Raw genomic sequence first — 25,599 nt, forward strand, 5'->3', positions numbered from 1 at the left:
TTTCACTGTTTGTTGCGATAAACAAACTGAAAATGAAGAAATCAAGAGGACCTGAACAGCCTCTCAATCTGCAAGGGTGAAGTCCAACACTCCACAATGGCCAAATCCCCACTGATCTCTTGGGAGCAGAAGCAGGCACCCAAAACAAACCTGTCTCCAAGCCAGTGCAGCTACCCGGTGCCTTCGGGGGACTCTGCTGGACAGCACAACCACGGCACCAGCATGCAGCCTATGGAAAGCACCTCTGTGGCAAGGAGAGCAAGAAAAGGGAATAGAAGAGAAACAGAACTGAAAACAGAATTCACGGCAATGAGCTCATGCACAGATTTGTGTGAACAGCCACAGCACAAGGCACCCACCCTCTGGTTTTAGTGTAAGGTCTGGATTTTAAGCCTGGTAAGCCCAGCCTGCAGCGAAGGCTCTGGAGCAGCAGGGAGCCTGCCCGCCAGGCAAGCCAGCTCTCACACACACCAACCTGTCACCCTGAGGAACAGAAACCAAGTGCACACAACAGCTGATCTTGTGGGACTGCATCCTGCTTCCACAGCAGAGCCCATGAGACACACAAGTAATTAAATAAATTAAGGAGGAGGGAAGAAGCCACCTGGAATTGTACAGATAGGCTGCTGCTTTAGCAGCAGAGTCTCAGCCCAAGCTGCACATCGGCACCCAGATGCTTCCAGGACATCTCTTTCCTCCTCCCCAGTTCATGCATTTCACCGGCATATTTCTCAGCCCTGCCTGCCTCCCCTGCACCCACTAGCACCTTCTATACTGACTGCCATGGCTAACTCTGCTTTCCAGGTGCTCACAGAATTCCTGCTGCTGCTCAATATATAAGAATTCAATGACAGAAAACAGACCACTGCAGAACAAAGCTGGTCGTTCTGTTTAAGAGCAGCATAGTGGGATCTGGGAAAGGACACATACAGATCATCAACACAGCAAAAGAATTCCGCATCAAACACCTTTGCCAGGCTCAGATCTCACAGCACCGACCAGCACTGTTTAAACAATTGTTTAAAAAGCATCTACAACCAACCGAACAAGCCACCAGGCAGAACAAGTTCACATTTATACGTGTCAGGTCTTAAAGGTTTATCTCCCTCCCAGATAAGGAGAAAGCTTTCAGCTGCCTTTAAGAGATCTGGAGGTGTTTCAGGGGATATATCAAGTTCCTTAGTTCTGTAAGCCAGCTGCAGTGAAAAGTCTTTTCAGCATTTTAAAAACATTAGTTTCCACCTGTTTCAGGACTGCAAATCTACAATAAAAGTGTAAGCACAGAACACTGCAGGCTTTCTTCTTCCCAGCAGCTCAAATACGGGTAGAGATTTCTCTTCAAGGTGATCTCTGCAAAGAGTTTTAACCAGGGAAATTATCCCAGCATCCATCTCTAAATGTCCATGGGCTGAAGGTCTTCATCAACTCAGCCGATCTGCATAGCCCCAGGCAAAGGGCAAAGCACAGAACTGCACAGGGCAAGGCAAAACCAGTGAACTCTGTACCACAAGACAAATGGACTTCAAATTCAGAGCTCAAAGTATCTGTTCTATTTCCACATGGATAACTCCCATCTTCTGATAATCCTCACATGTTTAGAAACCCCAGGACTTGAAAACATGTCCTCAGATAACCTGCACAATATCAAAGGCGGCAGCAGCAGCAGAGAGGCTCCGTACAGAGGGAACAGGCTCTGGGGGATGAACAACAGATCCCACGGGAGTCAGAAGCAGGTACACCCCGATAATTACCCTTGTCATGCACACACAACCCACACTTGGAAATGTAACGGGTAGCAGGCTTCCCACTTCCTTTGAAGCCTTACGCTTTAGCTCTTTAAGCCTAAATGCACTTTCAAAGCCCCGAGGTCAATGACTGGAGATTATCCAGGCAAAGGCTGCTGGGGAGAAAGCTGTTCTTTTGAGTCACTGCAGTGCTATCCCTGAAATTCAGGCTGATGACAACTCAGCATTTGTCAGAGTGAAAAAGGCTTTACAGCACCAAAGGACCAACAACAGTTCCCAGGTGCAGCTTTAGTTAAAACACGAGTGTGAAAATGCCACCCTGGGGCACCCTAATTTCACCCCAGTGAACGGGCGGAACGCAGGCTGCCCAGGCTTAGGCTCCAGGCTGCCCTGGGACACCAAAGCCATGCCCCTGTTCTTGTGGCTCAGGACAAGTACTGTGCATTGTACTTGATCAGCTGGGTTCTTTCTCGAGCATCAGAAATGGTGCAAAGCCACATCATTTCTGCAAAGGAGCAGAGGAAGAAGGCAGGTTTCTGGTCACCAAGTCAGCAAGTGCAGGAGCAGAATGGGGAGTAAATCTGCTGACAAGGAGGTGTCCAGACAGTTTTTGACAAGCCAGGGTTTAGTCCTGCCTTGCATGGCCCAGTGAGGCACACAGAGCTGTGGGAGCTGCAGACACAAGGACGGAAGAGACACAGCCAGTACCGACGGCAGCACACCCGGGACCATCTCCCTGCACAATCAAAGCTCCTTCCAGCCTCCAACCTGGGCTGCAGCACCTTCCTCCTGCTCACAGCAGGCAAAGCCAAAACCTTGAAAAGAAGAGTTAGAAGCCACCAACCTCCACAGGATTTTCAGCCTCCTCTCTTCCCTGCCCTGGGCTCCACTGCAGCTGATACCACTTCCAAATAAAACCTGCATTTGGCTGTTTGCTGCTAAAATTTTCAAGGCAGGGGAAAGGCAAACACAGTTTAAGAGGAAAGGGTGGTAAGGAAATATGATCTGTGCAATTTAATAGCAAGCAAAGACATGTGGAAAGATGGGATGTGGTTTACAAATGTAGTTTTGAGCATCATTCACACAGCCTGGCCTGCCCCAAGCCCAGGAAGAGAGCAAAGAAGGAAGACTCTGAAGCCAATTGACTTGGGGACTGGCAGCAATACCTGATCCCAACAGCTGTATCCCATATCCTGGAAGACATCCCTGTGATACAGGTCGGGGTGTCGCTGGTAAATTAATTGCACTGCTCTGGCTACTCAGATACCCTTCTCCAGTTGCTATGGGAAAAGAAATCAAAGAACAAGACTGGCAACAACGTGAAAAAATGAAGCAAAGCATGTGTTTAAAAGCCTTGCTGGCTGCCAGCCAGGGTGCTCAGCACCTTCCAGGTTGCATCCCAGAACAATTAGTCTGTATGCAGCCACTGAGTTTCCCAACATACTGCTCCTCTCTGCGATGGAGACGTTGGCTCTACCCCAGCAAAACACTTAAACACATTCTTGAACTTGAACTGTGGTCTCAGGACATCAGAAGGGATGATCACACATGTGCCAAAGTGTGAACAACACAGAAAATCTCAGCCTAAAAAATGTGGAAATGCTCACAGGAGTGTCTGGGTAAATGTGTTTCACATGTGTCTCAAAGAGAGCTGCCCAGTTACTCTGGGAGCCATCCCAGGACTCCTTTCCCAGGAGGAGAGGAGGACAACAACATTTTCTTCTACATTTGCATTTTCTTAGGCTAGCAGGGCTCTTGTCAAGGCAGTATCAGAAATAATTGTCATTGCATCCATCCTCTTGGGTGGGGTCTACCTCCATCCATCTTTCTTCCCTTCACCGATGCACACTGCAGCACACAGTGTGCCACTGAGGAGAGGTGACTCACTTGGAGGCAGCTTTTGAACTATCCTCATCTAGAAGGGCTTTTTGTGCAGTAACAACAGCAAAACATTAACATTATTACTATAACTACTATTATTATTACTATTATTATAATATCATAATGTATCAGTGCCATTCTTTTGTCTTTGAGGCTAGCAACAATTGGTAAATTAGTTAGGTAAATTTTAAAAACATTTTAGAACACAAAAACCCCCTTCTTCTGCAATTAAGAGACAAAGCAAACTAGAAAACTTCTTGAGGAAGTGATAGATTCCTCTTGACTTGAATTCTCTGAGAGGAACTGTTGATAAAATCCTCCACACCTGTGACCCAGGAGATCTAGCACAGACAACTACAGAAAACTGAAAACCTACAAGCCTGTGAATTATTCTCTATTACCTGACAAAAGACACCCATAGGAGAACTATTTTTAGCCTTCCTTTCACCAGTTCTGTTTAAAAATAAAACCCAATTCTTCACCTGTTTTTGAAAATCTTGCCTAATAGATTTCTCTAGTGCCTGTCACCTGCTGTGACCTGTGTTTTACAGACAGTGCCAACTCACCAAGGGCCAAAACCACAGTTACACAGAGGAGTTAGGAAGAGACACTGCTGCTCAGGGTCACCCAGACACCACCTTAATGGTCAGTGAGAGAATCCCAAATTTCTGACTGCCAACCTCTGCCTATTTCATGTGCCTTTGTACTCTTCCTATAATGAACACACCTTTTAAAGAGTAGATCTAACACCAGCATGGTTTTTGTAACAACACTACATCATCATTCCTGACACAACCCAAAACTGGGCTCATGCTTTCAGACCTGATCCTGACAGTCAGTGCACTCCCACTTTCAACATTTGAAGCAGTGAGTTTAGCCACATCCAGCTTAGCAAAGCCTATGCCTCAGCCAGTAGCAAAACCCCATGTTACTCCCTTCATGACTCTCCCACTTAGGCTGCAGCCCAGCCACATGGGTCGAGTACGATGCAGAGATCACACTGTGCCACTGAGCTCAACTGATCCACCAGGAACCTACATTAATCAGGAATTAGATCAGGAATTGATCCAATTCCTGATCATTGTGCTTGTTGCAGGATGACTGTGAGATCAGAGAGATGCAAGATTAGAAAGAAGAAGAAAAACCCAATAGGTTTACTTGCTATAGAAAGCTTAGAATGGATTACAGAGGAATTTCCCTAGGCTCTCATATATGCTATTCCCTTGCTTATACATGTGCATGCTTCTGAACAATCATAACTCAATTTCATCAATATTTTGATAATAGAAAAAATATAATTACATATAAATAAAAGTTGAGAACAGGGTTTTATTTGCTCAGCAATGTTGACTGTGTCACGGGGACAGCTTCCATCTGAGGGTGCTTTTACTCACTGCTGGTGGCACAGGAGTGTGTTGGGTTGACCCTGAGTTGATGGACAGTCTTTAAGACCAATTACGCTTCTCACAATTTACATATTTAAACCGCACAGAAAGGCGGGACTCCCCTTTTTGGTCGGAGCTCGCCTGCTGGAAGGTGGGGGGGCTCCGAGCCTCCCGGCCCCGCTGGGCCGGGCCGGGGCCACTGCCCCTTTCCCCCTTTCTCAGCACCACGGCACGGACCCTGGGTCGCTGGGGGGGACTGTCCCAGAGCCGCAGGCAGCTAAAACCAGCCATGGACTGCTCACAGCTAAACCCATCCAGCGCAGCTTCTGGGGACAGGCGGGTCCCTCTCCTCTCCATGCGGAGCCGGCGGAGTCAACGGGAGCCAGCAGAGCCTCCTGTCTGCAGCCAGCACACTTCGTGCTGAACTGAAGAGGACACCGTGCAGCCAGCAGCACAGAGGGAGCGAGGCTTTCCCCACCGTCAAGCCCGAACAAGAACACCCTTCAACATGGCGGTTTCAGAGTCAGAGAGAAAGAGAAGTGAGTCACGGGGGACGGAGCTGGAAATGGCGACGGGAGAAAAGAGGGCGGTGCCGCAATTCTGGCGCGCAGCTTAAAAGAAACCTTCTTGCATGCCGTGGTAAGAAACCGTAATACCACAAACTGTTTGTCTCTTTAATCCAATGAAAGAACATGGGGGAATGGAGTATCCTCGTGTGCCTGTGAAGATTGTGAAGAATGCCTATGCCAGGCTATATAGAAGTAGTGAGAGGCTGTTAGAGACTTGTGGCGAAGAAAAGCCTCTGTGTGCAGGCCAAAATAACTTATCCTTAAAAAGATGAATAACCCCATGTGATGGCCCATGTTTTGTAGTATGAAAGAACTGTGAAATTCTTCATGGGAGAGATGTTCTACACACAGCAGACTGTTTGTTTCCGGGCGGGTGTGCTGTTGGTGGCAGTTTGGGAACCACGTGCAACTGAAGGAAAACCTTTTCTTCCTTAAGCATAAGAGAAAGACTTTTCAAGAACTGCAACACTGACTAACATCCCATGTTCTGTTATCCCTTGTGTGAGCTGGATAAAAGGAGAGAAGTGCTGGAAAGAGGGGGGGGGGGGGGGGAATTTAATTTTGTTTTGTTGTTTTCTCTTTACTTTTAATTCTGTTAGTAATAAAGCTCTTTCATTGTACTGCAACTGTTTAAGGTTTGTGCCTGCTTTGCTTTTCTCCTAATTCTTATCTCACAGAAGAAAAGTAAATAATGGATATTTTGAATCAAAACCACTACATTTAATTGGTGTTTCTGCCCGGTTGCGAACTCAACCCGCTACAAGGAGTTTGAGAATAGGCTCAGACTTGCACCTACCCACAAAAGGGACTCACTAGAGTAGGCTGAGAACAAAGCTTGAGAAGTCTAATCTAAAGCCTGAGATCACTCTGCCTGACCAGTAAGCAAACAGCAAAATTAAAGCCTCGCATTGCTGTGGAATTCAGGCAAATCTCCTGGGATACACTGCATATGCAAGACAGAGCTGTTTCCTCTCCTGTCTGATAAACCATTCCATCATGTTCTAGATGCTATTAAAAAAATTATCAAAGGAAGGGGTGGAAATTTTCAGCTCATCTCCACCCATCCCATTCTGGAAGCACCCAAAGAGACTCACTTATTCTAAAAGTGACTAAGACATGAGTCATCTGATGAGTAAGCACATTGGCTCTGGAAATCTTATTCAATCCATGACCACATCCAAGTCACTGCATTACCTAAATCATTTATCCATTTCATACATTAATGCAGCAGCACTCCAAGGCCAGGAAGAAGCTCTTGTTTCCAACACCAGGGTAATTGCAGCTGATCTTGTCACGCTATGATAGACAGAGCACCGCCAGGAAACCCTGTGCTGAACCAGCAGAGCAAAATCACATGGCGAGTCTGCATATACAGTGCTCTGAAAGTCATCTTTGGAGATGCCTCTAGCCTCAGCTCCTGAGTTAAAGTGTACTGGCACCAGCCAGTGGTGCAGCTCAGCAGCCCTGCACAGGCAAACACAAGCCCTGCTCCTGGCAGCAGGATGCCAGCAGGGCTCTGTGCAGGCAGTGCCAGGACCACAGCTGAACGCTTTCAACGCCCTCCTGTTACTCTCCCAAAAGCTCTCACATGAAGCTGCAAAAGCATTAAGTTAAACCACTTATGGGGCTTAGATATCTCTCCCTTAATATCTTAAATATCTATTCTGGAGGAATATGAGCACCTCGCAAAGCAAATTTGCTCATCTTCACAAACACCCTGTGGGATACATTCACAGGCAGGGAAACAATGCTGGGGAGAAGATGTAATCCCCATGAATCCTTCTTAACAGACCCCAACAGACACCTTGATGCCTTTGAAATGCTAGCTTAAGATCCAACAGGAGATCTGTGGCTGATGTTCCCCTGCCCTCTTCCGAAAATCCTGGTGAGGATTTCCTAAAATCAGTGAGCAGGTCTGGTCTGCCCTCTGAAGGCCCCTCACACCTCATCCCCAAGCACAGCAGCAGTGATGCACCCAAAAGGCAGCCTGGGCACCCCCTGAAATGATGAGTCTGTTCAGTCTGTTTTATAGCCCACTGCATAGCCTTTCTGCAGGGCTGCTGATTTCTCTGTGTTCCATCAGCACAGCACAAAAAGTACACTTGTAAGTGGAATAACTTCAAAGGACTAATTTAAGTTGTTCCGTACCATTCCACTGGCATTGCACTACAACCAGGGTCTTGATACTGCATTTCCACAGCTTTAGGTTTTCTGAATCTTTCAACAGACTCACAGGAGAACACAGCCAGAGTTTTCACCTGAATGGCCAGCCCTGTGAGCATCTGCCTTTACACAGACAAGGGTAAAAGAATAGAGATTTCTCACCAGGGTGTGAATTTGCAATTTGCCTCTGCTGGACTATATATAAACAGTAACCACCACCCACCTGCTTCCTCCACGGAGCCAAGGCCCCTCTGCCTTCATTATTCCCTTTGGCACTGAGGAAAACTTTTCATCCCTTTGCACTGAATCCAGTGACCACAACACAACCTCTCACAAACTGAGGTCAAATAACAGGACTAAATCCCATAAACACAGTCAGCCTTGTCTCCACAGCTGCTGTGCTGGTGATCTTCCTTGCCTGAAACATCAGACCATGTCTGCCCATGGCTCCTGACCACCTTCCTACATCCCACTTCCCTCCAAGAACTTCCAAGCTCACCACAAAATAATCTACTAAAAGGGAAAACAACCCACCTCTGGAAGCCGAATGGAAGAACGCCCTCGCAACAGGCTGGCCTGAGGATGAAGAGACTTACACAGCCCAGAAAAACTTTGATGTTACCACAAAGCAGCAGCTGCCAGCACTGATGGAGAAGGATGAAAAGGCTGAAAACTTCCACAAAGGCTCCTTACAGCTGCCTGCAGGTGCAGGTACAAGACTGACACAGGATAAGCTGGTTTTCAGCACCATTACAGCAAACACCTCTGAAGTTGTAGGTGGGTTGACATTCACCCCCAGAGGGTTTGGATGGAGGTCCTCAGACTGACAGCTCAGCTGTGACCACAGCCCAGCTGCTCCCAGGATGGCACATGCACTCACACACACCTTCCCTGACATTTGTGCACACAGGATAAAGGGAAGAGCTACGATCCCACCAGCACATCCTCATGCACTGCTCTCCATGGCCATCGGGTCGGATGCACCAACAAAGTCTCCAGAAGGGAGGAAAACCCGACAGCCTTTGAGAAGCCGCTCCATCACAAATCCACTTCACACTGAGGCAAATGCATCCCCCTCTCTCTCACGCTAAAGGCATCCTTCCAAATAAAATTACCAGCTCCTCTGCTGTGCTCATAGCATCATGAGATCTGTCTGCTCCCTGCTGGGATAACTGCTCCATGTGTCTGCCTCTGTCCAGCCACTCTCCCAAGCACTTGACGGGGCAGCAAGACTTCACTGGCCTCCTCCAGCTCCCCTGGGCATCGCTTGCTGGCTGCTGGAGGACTGCAGACCAGCATGGTGCCATGGCACTTTGAACTTATGCCTCTGGTACTGGTGAAAAAGGCATTCAAGGACAGACAGATCCTCTGAGCAGACAAATAGCTGTACCTTGGGGAGAAAGAGAGGCAGGTAGAAAGGAGCTTACTGTTTTCCTTTCTCTGGGGGTTCTCTACAGAGGCCTAAGGACAGTCTCACCTCTGCAAACCCTTCCTCAGCTGCTTGCATCCAGCCCATGGACAAGGCAGGACTGACCCCGAGGTAACCAGCAACACAACGCCACAGCTCTTTCCTGGCCACTCAATTCAGAGGGAAGCAAAGAAGCAGCAGAAAAACACTCAGGGTAAAACACTTTATAAAGACCATCAATTAAAAGCCCCCCATTTCAGGCTAAGGGTTTCACTCGGCACAAATCCCAGAGAGGTTACACACTTCACACAGATTTCTCAGCCCCTGGGAAGGCTCCTTCCCACCCCACCATAAGCACATTAGTGAAGTTCATAATGAGAAAGCTCCCCAAGGGGAGATCTGTGTGCAGCCACCACCATCCTGTCCCACTGCCGGCACTGGATCTGCTCCATGGAGGAGCACTGACTGCAGCCAAGGCAACTTCATTGCCACTCTGTTTTAAACAACCAGAGCTCTCTGAAGTCATTAACTCATATAAACATTTCACCTCTGTTTAGGGAGCTCCATTTTTACAAGCATTCACACATGAAAAGAAATCACTGAGTGCATTCAAGTAAAGGTAGAATCAAGAGAGGAAGAAGCTTCTGCTAAAAATACTGGAACATTTCTTGTATTTTGTGCCACGCAGTCTTTAAATCCTGTTACCTTCAACATCTGCATCTTCACTTTAAATGTTCTGCTTCCCCATACTGCTGCTGTATTTTTCAGAAAGTCAAAGCAGGCCCAAGCATTTGTGGTCTGCCCAGGGGAGACTAGTCTGGCTAAAGATTTGTGCTCTTCCCCACCCTTCTCTCCTCCCTTTGCTATAGCTTGACTTTTAGACAGTAAGTTTGAGTCTGTCACTGACCCTGTCCTTGTACAGCATCAGTGCCATCACCCAGTATGAACCATCAACAATATAAATGCAAAGTTCTGCTTGTACAAGGGCTGGCCCAAAGCTCATTGGAAAGACATCTCTCTCCAATGGCACGTGGACCAGAGCCAGCATGGGCAGAAGAGCACAATTTGCAAAGTTGACTATTTGGAGAATACAATCATGCAAAAACATGATCTTCCGTCAGAATGTCTTTGCACTTCCCAACAGACCAAAAAAAGTGTGTGCACACATACAGGTATGTTTTTATCAAGTATTTTTGGCATAGGAAGCATTTTGATGCCATGGTGACGGGTGCATCTTGTAAGCCCTTAAACATAATAGATAGAGATAAACCTGAAGCCAATTAGGAAAACAATACTGCTGTGCTTATATGATCCACAGCTACTCTGAAAGGGACAAATATTTAACTCCTATGAAAAAGATCAAAACAAAAACCCAGATCCATTGGTAAACAGATTAATCAGACTCTTGGAAAGCTCATGAGGGATTGGGTTCAGTCTCTGCAGCTGTTATTAGCATAAGCCCTGTACAGCAGTAACAAAAGACCCGCCTAAGTCCCACGGTCCTGTTTACTTTGCAATGAGACTCTGCTCAGGCTCACATCATTTAACATACACACTCTTAATTAAGGGGACAGGACAAGAGGAAGGAGTTGGCTGAAGTTTATACTGCAGTAAAACAAAACTCTTAATGGCCCTTTTTATAAGGGTAGGACTACCAGTATGGGAGAAAACAGAGCCCCAGTGCCAGCAACACCTTTCCTGATCCAGCAGAGTCTGGGTGCAATGCTGTGCAGGGCCCCCACGTTGCTGCAGGGCAGGGCTCCAGCCCAGGTACAGCAAGAGCCAGTCCTTACCCAGGGAGATGAAGCCATGTCAGGGACAGGGGGGAACCAGGGATGACCACGTGCAAAGTAAGGAAAAGGACATTGTGTTGGCAGGAGCGAGCCTGGAGCAGACAGAGCATCATCCAGCTCAGGGCTGGGGAGGCCAGGTACAGCCACAGATGGACTTAGGGCAGGAAGGCTCCTGCTCACCAGTGCCCCAAAGGTACAGCCAAGAGAAACGAGCCTCAGCACAACTCCAGAACTGGATGGGCTCCTCCTCGTGTGCCACTGGCTCCCAGGAGAGGCTGCAGGGATGTCCTGTGGGAAATGAGTTAATGGCATGCAGAGTGAGAAGTCTCCACAGGAGAGCTGACAGGTAAATGGAGCAGGGGAATGACAGCCTGCTGAGGAACAGCATCCTGCACCCCTCGTTGGGCGTCAATCACACGCTCCCCAAAAATTGCCAGATTAGAATTAAATAGAACGCTGCTGCCTCCAGACCAAAAATTATTCATTCCATAAAAAGCATTTTCATACATCTCTCTTATGACTCTTCCATTCCTCTCCAGGCCCACTCGCTCCTCTCCCACAGAGGAGTCATTTGATGGAGGAACTTTTCTGATTGCAGCATTCTGCAAACTTTTGTTTGTAGAGGGCTTAAATGAGCATATTCCTGCAGGGATGGCCAGTGCCAGAGGCAAGGGCCTCCAGTTTCAACAGTGACAGCAAGGGACAGGGGATTCCTCCCATTGCAACTGAGCATGACATCTACTTTGCTGAAGGCAGAGGGAGTCTTGCCACCCCTTCCACTGTGATTTTATCGTATTGTTCTTCAAGATGTGCAGATTAGAACTAAGTAAGTATCTCAACACATGCTTCATATGCTTAAGTCTTGTTAAAGCTAAGCAAATGCTTAAGGACATGTACTGCTTCAGGAAGCACTGGTGGATGGGATGTGTGCTTTGCTCACAGCTGGGCTTCACATGAATTGGTTTTCCAGGCATAGCTCAGGAACCTGGGCAGGAATAGAGATGTTGGTGCATGGTCTCACATACAGCAACATCTAACAGCAGGTCCAAGGAGCACGTGGAGCCAGCAGGTTGCTGCAGTGTGCCCTGAGAGCCCGTGGATTCAGAAGCAGTTGCATGGCTGGGACAGGTAAGAGCCACTTGGTTTTTTCATGCACTTCTCTATTCCAGCCTGGAGGAGAAATCACTGCTGTAGAAGCAGTGAACAAGCATTCCAGAAGGCCCTGCTGGCAGCCCAATGCTTGGGAGCCAAGTTTAAACTCCTGACTGTCATCGCTTCATCAGACAGAGTCAGACACCTTAACCCCACCTTGCTGCTTCACCACAAACTGGGGCCAGCAAATTCTCTTGCTGGGGCTGGGAAGACTGAGCCATCACTAAGCACCTCCCAGGTCCTGTCCACTTGCAGATCTCTCTCACTTCCCCTGGTGCTTGCACCAAGTGCCACACTGTCACCTTCCACTGCTCAAACTCCCATTGTCCAGAAACCAACTGCAGCACTTGCATCTCCTGCAGGGTTTAACTGGGACAAATGCCATGTTAGACTCTGCTGAACTATTGCTTGGTGAAGACTGTAGAGAGCCATAACACCAACCAAAAGGTTTCAAGTGGTAATTAATCAGCTACAATAATAAATAATACATATACTTTCAAGTGTTTACTCATTTCTTGAGTATCTCCCATAAATATCTAACCAATAAAGCACACTTTAAACAGTGACTTGTATCTTTTCCCTTCTGAGCTAACTCTGTGCTACTTACTTAAAATAGAAAATTCTGTAGGAGAAAGACAAGTTGGAAGGTAACAGAATTTTGGAAGTAGCTTGAGCATTCAAATTTGCTCTGAACAAAATATATTTAATGCAAGTGTTTAAACTTTTCTCAGTCTTACCTTACTTTACAGACAAAGTTTATACACCTGTTTTAATCCATTCAGTCAGTTGGGCTGCCGGTCTACAGCTCTCTTCAGCAAGTGTCACATGTGATGCTCACTGGTCAGGCCACACTCCTGCCAGGCAGAGCTGGCCCATGCACCCTTCATGGAAACCGGCACCAAGAGAAAAACCTGACCTCAAAAACACAGTCCAAGCAACTTTCACTGAAGTGCAGGAGCTTTGCTTTTAATGTAGATGGAATTTCTAGTTCAAGTTTTTGAAACAAAGTGTTGTGTTAAAAAATAAGAATAAAGAGATCAGTGCAGATCTCCCCCAAAAAAGGAAACCGGAGCTGTCAAAACAGCTGGAATGCTCTCCACAGCCTTCAACATTTGCTTTAAGTGGCTGGAAAAGGTCAGTATCATTTAGCTCTTAGCAAGGTTTAAATGAGCTTCAGCCCTTTGTGGAGGGCTGGTCAGTCTGACAGTTTTAATATTTGACAGTGAGCCCCAAAGCCCTGAAGACACCCTAGCACGGGCAGTCAGGACCAAGAGCTGTCACCACCACTGTCCTCCCAGGGAAGCTCCTGGGTCCCACACTGGCCTCAGTCTCCTCTCCACCACAGCCAAGGGACACTCGGCCATAATCACCCATCCCACCAGGGCTGACCAGGCTTTTAAGGTACAAATTTATCAGAAAGGTGCAAAAAACCTACCTTAATATTCCAGCTGGTACCTAATCCCTTCAATTCCCCTGGAGAGGTGCTTTTCATTTCCAAAAAGAGCCATGAGCTAATGTTCTTGCCAGTGTTGTTAATCAGAGCAGCAAAGCCTCTTTTCACTGTGCAGGGCCCAGGTGAGTGTCTCCAAGGGATTAGCTGTTACCATATTTAGTTCAGTAAAGGGTTTATCTCAGCCATGTTCACAAAGACAAACTATGAAGACATTTGCCAGCTGAATTCCTGGGGACTGACACCTCGAGCAGCCACAGGGCTTGGAGTGCACCCAGGAAAGGCATGGAATGGTAATTGGTAGGAGTAGGGAGTTTTTTACCCCTCTCCAGCACGAGAAGCCAGGGCAAGAGACAGCTCTTTTTGAGGGATAAGGCCACTGTCGGCTACCAGCCAAGGGATGAGAGGAAGGTGAGGGGACAGGAGGGATGAGGGAGCCGGGGGCAGGAGAGAGAGGATTTTCAAAGCCCTCCAGGGCAGGCACCAAGTCTCTGAGCTGATGGGCACAGCAGCTGCTGCCAGAGACACGTGGTTGCCAAACCCATGAAATGTATCCCAGAGAGCCTTGGAAAAGTCCTCAGGGTGAAACCACTGGACTCGTGCCACCAGCTTTAATCTGGAGCTCAGTCAGGTTCTGCTAAGCACTGCGAGCCAGGAGCAGGGCTAAGGGAGGGACTAGTGTCTGCAGTCACCCTGAAGGCTGCAGAGCAGACCACCAGTTAGGCATCCAGGCTCTTCTCAAACCAGTGAGACTTTCCACCTATGAAGAGGAATTATGTCCTAAAAATCTAGACTTTGTGCACCGCTGTTCCTTCCAGCATTGATCAAGCATTTTGATTCCTAACTTGCTGCCTGCTCCACCCTCTTGAGCAATGGCTCAGGTTTTCATTAGTGCCAAGGACAAACACTGAAGCTTTGGGACTGCTTCCTAAACTCTTCAGCAGACCAGAGGGAAATTAATATTTTCCCTCTTGCTCATTGAGAAAGCAGGCTGGGGTGGGTCTGGAAAGACTTACAAAGCCCTGGGCACTCAAGGATAAGAAATTCCACTGTGGTGCTGCCTTCCCTGCTCCCCCAGCTCGCAGGGGGCTCTGCTGGCATCTCGCACCAGCTGCCTGAGCACTCAGTGCCTGCATCGTGCCAACACTGCTCTGCTGCCTGTGCCCTGGAAAGAGCTCTTCTAACAGCAATGTCAAGTGGCTGAACAAAGAAATATCAGAAAACGGGGCTGGAAGGAGAATGTCTGAAGATATCAGTGAGCGGGACATCACTGGGCACTTAGAAGAATGACAAAGGCAATTTTCACAAATGGAAGGGTGAAATAAAGGAGAAATGAGAGTGAAGATTGAAAACAATTTCCTACTGTTTGGCATGCTCTAAAATTAGTGCTGTAATAGATCTCATCAACCAGCATTTATTTTCCATTCTGAAGACAAGAATTCAAATAAGCTGCAGCAAGAGAAGCGCTTGCTTAGCTGAACAGCCGACCTCAATCACAGGCAGCAACACAAACCAGGCTGTTCCAACCCTGCTGGATCTTGCTTGGGATTTTCAAAAGTGACAACTCAAGCTGGAGACCCACTTTCCTCAGCCACATTCCAACCCCACCAGTACACAGGTGACAGAGCCTCTGGAGCAGGAAGGGACAGGCTGCCCATGGCAGACCTGCTCCAGAGATTTGCTGCATTCATACAACTGTAGGAGAGAACTGAGGGAATCCCAAAGTTACACGGCCTGGACAGGACCTGAGGCAACAGGTTACACACCCTGCTTTGGGAAACCCCTGCTGTTAATTCTCCTGATGGCTCTCTCTCCTGCTGTCCCCAAGGAACAAGCCCTGCTCACCTGGCTCTGCCCGGGTAGAGAGTCCCCAACAGCTCCAACATTTTGCTGTGACTGCCCAGGGGCACAGGGCCAGCTCTCACCTGGCTGGGCTCAAACTCTGTCCCCAGAACCTGCACGTGGGTCACCAGACCCCAGGTGGAAATGCTGGCACACATCCACACCCCTCTTGCTGCTGTTCTGATCTGCATGTCTGGGGGACCAGGCCCACAAAGTCTGGCACAAACAAAAGCTGCATGGTTTTGAATTCAAAAGGCAAACAGCAAATCTCTACAGGCTTCATCTTGCTGCTCCCGTAGCTACACTCCCTCCTTCAAGAACGCACATATGTGTAAAGGTATTTTACACACAGTGGGGCTGTGCAGTACCAGGGACACACAGCAGTGCCTGGGGAGCTCTGGAAAAGCCCCCAGACTCAGCTGGGAGCCGCAATGGAAGCACTGATGTGATGCACCCACTGCTCTTTCAAAGTTTGAGAACAAATCCCCGATGGCAGAGGAGAACTGGCAGCATCACTCAGCTATGAGGTGTCAGAGATATTTCAGGCAGCCAGATATTCCCATGCAGAAACCCAGAAAAAGTCATCCCCTCACTCCCCCAGCCGCCTCTCTTTGCATTACTGCTAGCATGGATGTGACTCACTAGAGCTGGGTTTATATTAAACTCCTGAAACAGATTGTTTGGCTGTTATGTAAATCCAGTAAATGTTAAAACACCAGAATAAATCAGTCAGGCAGTTACCACTGCCAGCTCTCCAGAGACATCCAAGGGACTGATTTTTTTAAAAGATAGAGGTGGTAAGAGATGAGGGGGAAACAATAACAACAACAATGATAATAGTGACAGTGATAATAACAGTAATAATAATAGCAATAATAATAACAACAACAATAATATCACCACAGCCTTTCAGCACTTTTCAGGGGGAGCTGTGCCAGTGGCCGCAGAGCCCCCACCAGTACTGCTACCAGTCCATATACAGTCCTGCCCAGCCATATACAGGCATATCCCCCAACTTCTGCTCTGCACAGGTTATGCAGCATCACCTGCACAAGACACAAACTCCATGGCAGCAGAAGTGCCTCCTTACCACGCCACCTGAAACAGCAATGTGACCTCAGGGGAGCTCAGTATGACAGTACTGATGCTGGGGTTAGGACTTCAGCCATATCATGCTTTAAAATAAAATAAGCCCCAAATGAGGCACGAACATTTTTCTTCCCATCCTGTCACTGGGAAGGAGGTTCTGCCTTAGGAGCTGCCCCATCCCATGGTGCAGAGGGCATTTGCCACTCAGAGAACAGTCTCCCACTCGCAGTGACATCAGCAAGCCAGCACAGGAACAGATTTTAAAATTTGCAAACACAAGTGTTTTTACCCGAAACCTGATTCCAGGTTTATAAACAGTCTATGGGCCAAAGGATTACTCAGAAAAATTATCTGGCAAATAATCTGCAAGAATAAGCAAAACCAGAGCACATCACCATCTGCTCAGAGATACCTCCTAAGGCAGAAATGAGGAGCCTTCAAATTAAAGCTTTCACTTTGTATGTAATTGTTGATAACCAGGCCATTGCACTCAAAATACTCCCATAGCTACATCAGCAACCAAGAAAGGAAGCAAGTAGAAATTAGGACCCCAAATCTTAGTTGTAGTGTAAAGCATGGTGGCTGAGTTGCCACTTGCATGGGCCACATGGCTCAGACCAAGCCCCTGCTCAGCTTCAAAAGCAGCTGGAGCCTGTGGGTCTGTACAAATGTGATTCCCACACCACTGGGCACATCTGGGCAGGTACCTCTGGGAAGGGGACAGTGTCCTGCCCAGCCCATGCACTGGCAGAGCACAAGTTCCATTTCCAACTGCCCTGGAGATGAGACTGCAGAGCAACATCATCACAGCACTGAAATTAAGAGATCTCCGAGCTGTGTTTAATTAAACATAGTCTGGGAAAGTCTCTGCTTTTGTTAAACACCGCCTCAAAAGAAAAGGGCTGAGTAATCCACCAATAGGGAAAAATACACTCTTTAGCTACAAGGTGTTATTATTATAGGCTTAATATCAAAATGGCTTGTTCAGCTTATTAGGCTGCAGCAAACACTCCCAGCCTTGGCAAGACTGATATTACAGCTCTGTATTTCACACTTACATAAGCACTCAAGGCCTGTATGGAGAGGAGTCTCCTGGCCAGAGAGGGAAGGCATTGATTTGCACCAGGTCTCCGTGGCCCAGTAAAACTGGCCAGACAGACAGCAGAGGAGTTGTGTCTGTACTGGGCACCAGCAGGGACGGAAGCCTGCGCTGCAGCAAGGCCAGCGAAACCAGCGGTGGGAACTGATGTCCCTGACTGGGGCCAGCAGCATCACAGGGGCTGCAGCAATTGCACACACGATGGCACAAGCACAGGCCAGCAGGGAAATGCTCCACAGGTCTCCTGAACACTGAGGACACCGTGACCAGCACCATACGTTTGACCTCACACCCTGCTTAACTCGGGAGTCCTGGCTTTCTCCTTCTGCAGAACAGAGATGATCACCAACATGCAGGGAAAAGGTTTTGGAGCAGAGGGTTAAGCAGTGTTATTGCTTCTGAGCCTGCCCTTGGGGACAGCCCACACCAGCAGCCAGGGATTGCTCCGTGGCTCTGCAGCACTGTGGGGTTGGTGATGCATCGCTGCCTCCAGCACCCGCTCACCTGCCTGCAGGTGCAGCCAGCCCCAGGCTGACCCCCCATCTCAAACACCCAAGTAATTGAAAATAATAAGTATAACTATCTAAGACTTTCAAGACACCGTGACATTTGAGGCTCTTTTTGAGTATTTGGTGCAGTAGAAGGGCTCACTTCTCAAGTTGAAAAACAAACCCTTTCTCTTTTATTTGTTAATTAAATGCGTTAATTGTATTCAGATCTCATTTTTTGTGCATAATGTTTTGCCCATCTGTTTGATTAAAAAAGAACCCAACCACCCAGCTTCATTAAGCTAATTAGATGCATTCAGCCATTGGTTAATATTCTGAAGTACTTTACAATTATTCTCCCCAGTTATTAAATCTCCTCTGAGGATCTTATTTTCTGTACTAGACTCTTTATTAGCCAGCACTCGAGTCAGACTGCATTTGCCCACTCCTTACCAACATGCAAACATCCCACCAACTGCTTCAATGGTTTGTGATCTAAGACGGGGAGATAAATTTATGCCTTCATCTGGCACTCTTTGGTTCACCCTGACCTGAAAACACAGCAGCTTCCTCCCTCTGTGCAAGAGGGTTCAACACTGCAGGAAGATGATGAAGTGTTGAAGAGAGCACTACAAATTCTGTATCCTGTGGGAGCTCCCATGTGAACTTTTAAAGGGAAAAACAGTCTCAGAAAGCCTCAGGACCGCAGTCCCAGATGGGCCATCCTAGAGGATGAAAAGTGACACCAACTAAATTAGTGTAGCCATGGCTTGGCCATGTGGCATCACGTGAGTGAGCTGAGTGAGCCCTGCTGGCAGTGCAGTGAAGGGTTCTAAGCTCTCTTAGGGTTCAGGTTTCTGTATAATTTGGGATCAGGCAACCTACCTGTATTCTGGACCTCCCAGGTGCCCCCAAGCTCTCTGCTCCACCACGGAGAGCACGCAGTAGCTCTGAGGCTTGGTCTTCACACACCCCACCATCACTGTCCATTGCTTCTCCAAATAACCCAAATTTTGGCCAGCAGCCCAGCCCTGAATCAGAGCAGTCCCTGCTCAGCCTCAGAAGTGGTCACAGGACAAGGATCCTCCAGGACCAAGCATCAAGGGCAGGAAAAGGGAAAGAATGGCACCAGAATGATGGCAGGAGAGAGCCATCAAGGTGAGAGAAGGTGAAGAGAAGCAGCATAAGCCACCTTGTCCTGGTACGAGCAGAAGTAATGACTGGAGCCCCTCACTTTTCCCTTACCATAACATCTTCCCCCTCTACCTGGACATCTATTTCCTTGAAAACTTGTAACAAATCCTTGCAGCCCTAACCACAGCAAGACACTTGAGTACAGGAGGACGAAAGCTCCAGAAGCAGATGGATGGCAGAGGGAGAGATGGGACTGACAGACAGAGATGCACAGCAGGTATCCAGCTTGTCTTTCACACAGGGTCTCATTTCAGAAGGAAAACAGATTAAATAAATTAATTTTTTTACAGAAAGCACTGATTTACACGGTTCTAGTCCTACCTGGTCCTGGCTGACACCAAGACCTTCCATGCCGAGAGGGAGCTGCAAGAGATGAAACTCTCCCCACATGTGCATTATGGAACTGTGACTGCTGTTCCTTCCTGAACCAGCCCCAAGTTTGAGATGTAGGTCAAGAGCTTCTAGAAAACAAGCCAGCAGACCATTTATAGGAAAAGCCATACTGAGTCAAGCCATGTATCCACCCTGCCCTGATTTCTGTCTCTAACAGCGGCCAGCAGTGGATGTTGGGAGGAGTGCTGCTGCAGAAACTAAGAGCTTAAAAATAGTTATGATAATGATGAAAAGTTTAGCATTTGGCCTCCTGACAGCACCTCCTGGCTTCAAGCAGTCACTCAGGGAGCCTTGACAGAACATCTCTGAATTAGTCTACAACCAATTTGAAGCTATTCTTTCAGTCTCCACAACACTGTAGGGAATTGAGCTCCGCAGCATGACAAACCCTGTGCAGAAAGCACTATTTGTGCCACACCTGCCAGGCAAACAGGGGAGTTCAGGCATCCCAGCACCAATTCCACATGGTGTCAGAGAGGATAAACCACACACACACCCACTGCCCCATGACCACAACCTGGGGTCAGCAGGAGCCAACACAGGCACTCTGCACAGTGCTACAGGGCCAGGGAAGAAACTGCCCTCCTCTATTTGCTTCTGCAGTCCCAGCCCAGCCTCTATTGTTTGTATGTAAAGAAAAGAGCCAGTTTTCATTCTCTTGTTATAAAAGGTGGTTACACTTGCAAGAAATCACTTGGTAGCAGTTTAACTGAAGGAGGAAGAAATTTAGAGTTTGAGGCAGCTGTGATTTGACATGGGCTGACCTGGCACCTGAGGAGAACCTTAATGACATTTCCTTCCAGCCAGCCTGTTCTCCCTGGTTCACACTGTAATTAGCTTTCCCTTTTTGACATCCAGGCGGAAAGCCCAGACCACACTTAAAAATTTGGCCACGTTATTACAACTTTTCAATAGCCTGGCAACAGCATCAATTAATAGAGAGCTCACTGCCCCACTGTGCTTAATGCTGTAAGAAAGGCAAGCTTTGGCTCAAAGAGCTTAGAATCAAAGCAGGCTTTAAAAATAGAGCTTAAAAGTTGTAGTTTAGCTTGGCAGGCAGGTAAACACCACACAGCTGCTTGCTCACAGACCCCTCTCCAGGAATGGGGGAGAGAACTGAGGGGAAAAGAACGTAAAATTTGTGAGTTAAAAACAGTTTAATAGGATAGAAAAATAAGAGAAAATAATTAATAATAATTAATTAGAATATACAAAACAAGTGATGCACAATGCAAGTGGTCACACCTGCAGACCAGTGGCCAGGCAGCTCTCCCTCCAGCTGATACACTGCAGGAGAGGTGGGATGATCCCCAGCTTTTGTGGAATCTTATCAGTTCGAGTGAACAGGTCTGCAGTCTTTCAGAGAGGGGAGGGGTGTGGGATCAGGCTTCATTCCCAACAAGCTCTGCCTCCCTCCCTAAGCACTGGCCTTCCCCTGGGGACACAGTCAAAATGAAAGAGGGAGCACCAAGAGCTGGGTCTGAGGTCCTGGGAAACATAAAACTAGCTGCTCTTCTGCATCTCCCATCACCAGCAACATTTCTTTACATCAGCCTTAAGGGGAAATTACACTTGCCAAGGACTAACTCAGACTGTTCCCTAAGTGCCACCAAGGAGTAGGTGAGCTCTGCTGCACATGGGCTGAGCTATGCCTAAATCAAGAGATAAGCAGGGCTAAAAAATTCATGTTGTTAGTCAAACTTGAGAGCAGTGCTGGCTTTCAGCCAGGGGTTACTCCAGATGTGCTCCATGTCCTGCATCCCGGGCTTTGACTGCTTACTCCTCACACAGGTCCCCAGCAGGGACAATGACCTTGTCCATCTGTGAAAGGGTCACAGGTCCCAACAGGAAAAACACAAGGCTGCAGATTTCCAAAGGGACAAACCCAGTGCTTCGATTCCCTGAATTCTTTTTTTTCCAGGCTGAATCCACCTCCTGCCACAGACTCCAGTCACACTCCTGAATGCCAGTCCAGAGAAACTGGTCAGTACCCATGGGAGTGGGATGCACCATCCCAGCCGCCCACTTGGGAAGAAGGCGGCAGCCTCACAGGGAAAGCTGTCCCCCATTAACCCAAACAATGCAATGGGTGGTGGCTGGTCCCATCTCCCTTCCACCTGATGAACAGTGTGATCCAGGTGATCTGTGCCAAAGCTGGTAACAGCAGTAGCAGCCCCACAGCATTATGTGAACTATGGATTTCCATCCTCCAGTGAAGCCACTAACACCCACAAACCCCAAAATCCCTTCAGTGGTTTGTTCTTGGGATCAGCCAATGTACCAGATAGCCCAGAGCCAGGAGAAGGATGCACTTGCCTATGAGAGACTTGCAGCAGAACACTGCAGATGGGACATCTATCCTGATATTTGCTCCTCTCACTCCCAAGCTTCCTTGTTTTTCTTAAGATGATGTCTGCAGCTAAATGAACACATTACAGCAGAAATTTTACTCTTAATTTGTCCCTTGGGTGTTTTGCTGACCCTACCAAGAACTATATTTAAATGTGCAATTTCCTGGCTAGACTCATTTGCAGTCCCTTCCCCCTGGCTGCCTGTGCAAGTCTGGCCCAGAATCCAATTAGCTACTACCACCCTTTAAATCAAAGGAATTACACTCAAAGAAGAAAAATAAAATTAAGGATTTTAATTACATCATTCTTATTATATGTCTAAATACTTACAATTCCCATGCTCTCTGGGAGGTGGTCTTGAAAGGCTAGAAAATGACAAGTTTCCAAGCAGACAAAATTGTAGCCAGAACAAATTAATTTGACAGGAGACTCTGCCCAGCCCAATCACCAGAGCATGTTTGGTTTAACACACTGCAGAGCTGGATGTAGGACCTGCCTGGCACTATGGAAGGAGCAGCTGCTTCCCAGCACCTGTGAGAGGTATGGGGAACCCAAAGGCTTCCAGCTTCTCACATGAAGCAGCAGCTGCATTCCATCTGGTATTCATGTCAGGAATCTGCTTTCATCAGCAGCAGCACCACCCTCCCCAATGCCTAGGAGGTGTTTCCATTGCAGCTTCCAAAGTAAAGTAACTCCTTTGCTTCTGAGAGTTTGCTGGTTCACACTTAGTCCTTGACTGGCTTCAGCTGGTCCCAGTGACATCCAACAGTGTTCCCAGCTGTGCACAGGAACAAGGAAAGGAGGATGTGGATTCCCAAGGCCATAGAGCCCAGGGGCACGACAGAGGGTGTTTTGTTCCTTTCCCAGTCACATCCTTTAAGGCTCCACGTTTTGCAGTCGGGTTCCCAACTGTGTGATGCTGTGGCTGTTCAGACTTAACAGAGGTCCTTCAGAGTCCCTTCTGGACAGGCTTTCCCACCCCCCTCCAGCTCACCGGCCTGTGTTCCAGCTCTTGGCTTCCTGCTAGCCTCCAGGAGCTACTCAGCAGATCCCCACAAATCCTTTGGCTCTGGTGAATCTCCACAGGACTGTCTAGCCAGGGGATGGGGCTGTGCAGGGCAGGAAGAGCCAGGTACTGTTAGGCTGGAAGACATCAGGAGAGCTGATGTTATTTGGCTCAAACTTTCCAACTACCAGCACTGCTCAGCCTGGGAGATACCAGGGCCACAGAGCAGTTCAGAGGAGGTCAAGGACTTTGGAACAGCCAAGTTGCTGCTGGAAATGTTTCTGGTGTTTCTCAATGGCAGCAAATAAAGAGTGGCTGGGATGACTTTGCTTTAAGGTATCAACTGTGAGGTCCAAATAAGCTTCAGCTCAGTCCATCCCAAATAATGCAGTCAGCTGGACCTGCTCTGGGAAAACACAGGGGCTTCACTCAGGCCCCTGAGGAGCCACACCTGCCACCAATTCAGGTTACTGCAGCAATTCCACATAGGAACTAAACAACTCCTCTGTTGGATAGCTCAGCCTCCTGGGAAGTGGAGCAGGAAGGGGTTCAGCGTGAGGCATGGGCTCCTCGCCAAGAAAGTAGAACGGGAACTGCACAGGACATGACAGTGGAAGGGACAGCTCCAGAGAGGCTCAAGTCAGTACATGTGCATGGTGGGACAGGGATGTGATACAGGAGGGAGCATTGCCAAAATAAATGTACTAAAACACAATGATGCCCTTCCTTTTGAGGGGAACGGGTAGAGACGAGGACATGGACGGGGCTGTCAGACACTTTTAAAGAAAGCCATCAGCTAGGAAAACCAAATTCCCCAGAAGATGAGCAACTCTGAGCCATCTTCCCCCTCTTTTGCAGGCAGCTATGCTGACAACTTGCAAAAATACTCTGCAGAGCTCCCTAACCAGTTTGATGGTGAAGTGTCAGCACATTTCTAGGTTAATAAAAGCTGGGGCATGGGAGGAGAGAGGAAAGGAAGGAGATTGATTGTCTTAGACAAAGAGATTGGAATGGATTTCACAGCAGGAGAAGGTTTCAGGGCAAGGAAAAATTTACTCATACCTAAAGAGCATGGAATATTAAAGACTCTGGGTCTCATTTCCTCCACAAGACCTTAGTGGAATGAGACTCTCAGCACTTTGCAGTAACCACAAAACACCCTCAGTGAATCCAGGTGGTTTTATCCAGCTCACAGCAAAACCTTGAAAATCCCTTGGCATTGCAGCCATGGCATGAGCAAGTAAGGGAGGGCAGTGAGGGCCAGGGATTGCCCTGGGGATGAGGGGAGGAGGCTTCCCCTGGGATACTGGGCAGGCACAGAACCAAAGGCAGCCCAGCAACATGCTGCTTTTGGAGTCAAAAAGACTTCTCTTTAGATAACAAAATGCTCTGAGCATCCCCAGAGCATCTGCCATTTTTTTATTCAGATCTGGAGGCTTATTTTCCATTACTGTGGCACTTCAGACACTGCTATCACCTGGGCCTGATGCTGCACAGAGAAAATGCTGGTCCCTGCTGTGAAGTTTATGCTCTTAACACCATAAACAATGAGGCAAGCAAGCAGATGTTTGGATGAACACAAGGAAAGCTGTATTGGTTTTGCTCTTTTATTCCTTTGGGTGGCTGAGAGGATGTGCCACAGAAGAACCTGTCCCACCTGTGGGAACTATCTCATATTGCCCTCTTGCATCTGTGATAATCATTCTGCATGGAAGACAGATCCAGTGACATTCAGGTAGAGCAGAGACACTTTTCAGCTCCTTGGAAACAGCAAACTCCGAAAATTAACCAAAAATACCAGTTCCATTCTGCATTCAGACTTAAATCAATCTACCCAGCATTAAGGAATGGACTCCAAGCAATTGCTATGAATAAAGCATGCCTTTTCACTATTCATCAAGGCAAATTACAAGCACTGCTCACATCAAACTGCATGAGAAAGGACAAAGCAGAAGCCTGGTCAGAGTGTGGAAGCACCCTGGAAGAGATGCCTGATCTCTCTAACCTGGAAGTGCACATTAATAAAACAGCTAAGAACACTGAAATTCATGCCCACTACCATAGGACAAGCTGAGCCAGAGGACCTTGTTCTCCCTGTTATAACAAATCACACCCTGCTCATGCAGTAACCCCATACCCCAGCCCTGAGAGGACACGTTTCTGTTCCCCCTGCACTCAGCAAGGATTGGCCTAACAATCTACACTTGGACATCTTTCACTTTTCCAGCCCCATCTCTCAGCCTGGGGATGAGGTGCTGACACAGAAGGGCCAAAAGACTCATCTCAGGTCTGTTTTACACCGTGCCTGCTCGCCTCAGACATCACTGAACTTTGTCAGTCAAGCTGCCTGACAGCTACAGAAAGGTCAATCCAGATTTCAGCATCAAAGCACCTCATCAGTGAGAGGTCAGCAGATGAATTTCCTGTCCTCATACTGCCACTTGAAGCAGGCACACCATTAGCAAGCAAACCCAAACCCTTGGTTCCAGCACAAATAATATCCCAGAACAGCACTACCCAAACAGCATTTCTAAAACCAGGTGTTAGGAAGTGTCAAAATTAAGACTTGAGTCATTTAGGTGGTCGGCTTC

The 25,599-nt window shown here is 47.8% G+C and overlaps 1 protein-coding gene across 3 annotated transcripts in view; it reads right to left on the reverse strand.

Moving 5' to 3' along the window:
- Positions 1-25,599, reverse strand: part of CAMKK1 (calcium/calmodulin dependent protein kinase kinase 1) — a 95,795-nt gene that overhangs the window by 63,447 nt on the left and 6,749 nt on the right. The window contains exon 1 of one of the 3 annotated variants that reach the window (XM_032129748.1): positions 22,333-24,078. The exons of 1 other annotated variant lie outside the window; for it this stretch is intronic. The gene's annotated coding sequence lies outside the window, so the exon portion shown is untranslated. Of the gene's footprint in view, positions 1-13,531; positions 13,630-22,332; positions 24,079-25,599 lie in introns of those variants that run through there. One more of the 3 variants, XM_032129747.1, reaches the window with a different exon arrangement.

The sequence above is a fragment of the Corvus moneduloides genome, chromosome 20 (genome assembly GCF_009650955.1).
Source record: "Corvus moneduloides isolate bCorMon1 chromosome 20, bCorMon1.pri, whole genome shotgun sequence".
Lineage (NCBI taxonomy): Eukaryota > Metazoa > Chordata > Aves > Passeriformes > Corvidae > Corvus > Corvus moneduloides.